This window comes from Bufo bufo, chromosome 4 (assembly GCF_905171765.1).
Source record: "Bufo bufo chromosome 4, aBufBuf1.1, whole genome shotgun sequence".
In the NCBI taxonomy this organism is placed as follows: Eukaryota; Metazoa; Chordata; class Amphibia; order Anura; family Bufonidae; genus Bufo; species Bufo bufo.
The window spans coordinates 522030056-522031742 of record NC_053392.1 but is presented as its reverse complement, the minus strand read 5'-3'; the positions used below and the strand labels follow the sequence as shown (position 1 = coordinate 522031742).

The 1687-nt window shown below is 39.2% G+C and overlaps 1 long non-coding RNA gene across 1 annotated transcript; it reads right to left on the bottom strand.

Moving 5' to 3' along the window:
* Nucleotides 1-949: 949 nt before the first annotated feature.
* Nucleotides 950-1339, bottom strand: LOC120999995. The gene is made up of 2 exons (XR_005778718.1): nucleotides 1281-1339; nucleotides 950-1042 (listed from the first exon to the last, which is right to left on the bottom strand). It is a non-coding gene; the product is annotated as an uncharacterized LOC120999995 (long non-coding RNA).
* Between the last annotated feature and the right edge of the window lie 348 nt (nucleotides 1340-1687).

Sequence of the window (1687 nt, the reverse complement as noted above, 5' to 3'; positions counted from 1 at the left end):
GGAAGAGAAGAGTATGGAGAAGGAAAGGAACTGCTCATGATCGTAAGCATACCACCTCATCAGTGAAGCATGGTGGTGGTAGTGTCATGGCGTGGACATGTATGGCTGCCAATGGAACTGTTTCTCTTGTATTTGTTGATGATGTGACTGCTGACAAAAGCAGCAGGATGAATTCTGAAGTGTTTCGGGCAATATTATCTGCTCATATTCAGCCAAATGCTTCAGAACTCATTGGACGGCGCTTCACAGCGCAATTGGACAATGACCCAAAGCATACTGCAAAAGCAACCAAAGAGTTTTTTAAGGGAAAGAAGTGGAATGTTATACAATGGCAAAGTCAATCACCTGACCTGAATCTGATTGAGCATGCATTTCACTTGCTGAAGACAAAACTGAAGGGAAAATGCCCCAAGAACATGCAGGAACTGAAGAAAGTTGCAGTAGAGGCCTGGCAGAGCATCACCAGGGATGAAACCCAGCGTCTGGCGTTATCTATGCGTTCCAGACTTCAGGCTGTAATTGACTGCAAAGTGAAAGTTTGATTTATGATTATTATTCTGTCCCATTACTTTTGGTCCCTTAACAAGTGGGATGCACATATGCAAACTGTTGTAATTCCTACACCCTTCACCTGATTTGGATGTAAATACCCTCAAATTAAAGCTGACAGTCTGCAGTTAAAGCACATATTGTTCGTTTCATTTCAAATCCATTGTGGTGGTGGATAGAGCCAAAAATGTCAGAATTGTGTCGATGTCCCAATACTTATAGACCTGACTGTATAACCTGTAATAACCCCCTCCAGTCATGCTAAACACACGTTCAGACAATACACTGGCTGCAGGGCAGGCCAGCACCTCCAAGGGGTAAAGGGCAAGCTCAGGCCATGTGCCCAATTTGGAGACCCAGAAAGTTAACCCTAAAATGTAAATTACATTTTTTTTTTTTAACCGGCCTACTAGGTATAGCAGTGATACTATACACTTAAAAATTGGTTAATTTCACCAGAATATATAACTGACAATTTTTTATTTTGTTTAACCTGTCTACTAGGTTTAGCAGTATACACCCAAACATTTGTTTATTTCGCAAGAAAATGTAACTGACAATTTTTTTATTTTTTTTTTACCGGTCCACTTGGTGAATTTCACTCTAAAATGTAAATGACAATTTATTTATTTTTTAACCAGCCTACTAGGTATAGCAGTGGTACTATACACCCAAAAAATTGTTAATTTCACACGAAAAAGTAAATGAAGATTTATTTATTTATTTTTTACCGGTCTACTAGGTATAGCAGTGGTACTATACACCCAAACATTGGTGAATTTCAACCAAAAATGTAAATGACAAAGTAGTTAAATGATATAAAATAAAACACGTACAAAAAAAAAATGGATTTATGAGGTGGAGTTCCATATGGAGTAGGAGTTTGAGGAGGCGGTGGACGTAGCGGAGTAGGTGGAAGCGGCGGTGGAAGAGGACGAGATAGCCAACACAGGTTTTTGGTTTTAATTTAATTTTGTAAAATTAAGGTACACTCCAAAAGAGTGTGAAATATCCAAAATACAAACATGAGCAATTGCGCTGCAGTATAACAATGGCTGCTTAGTGCCGGTATACAGGTCTATTCTGCACAAGGTACGGACAAGTCCTGAGGGATCCATGCCTGGTTCATTTTAATGAA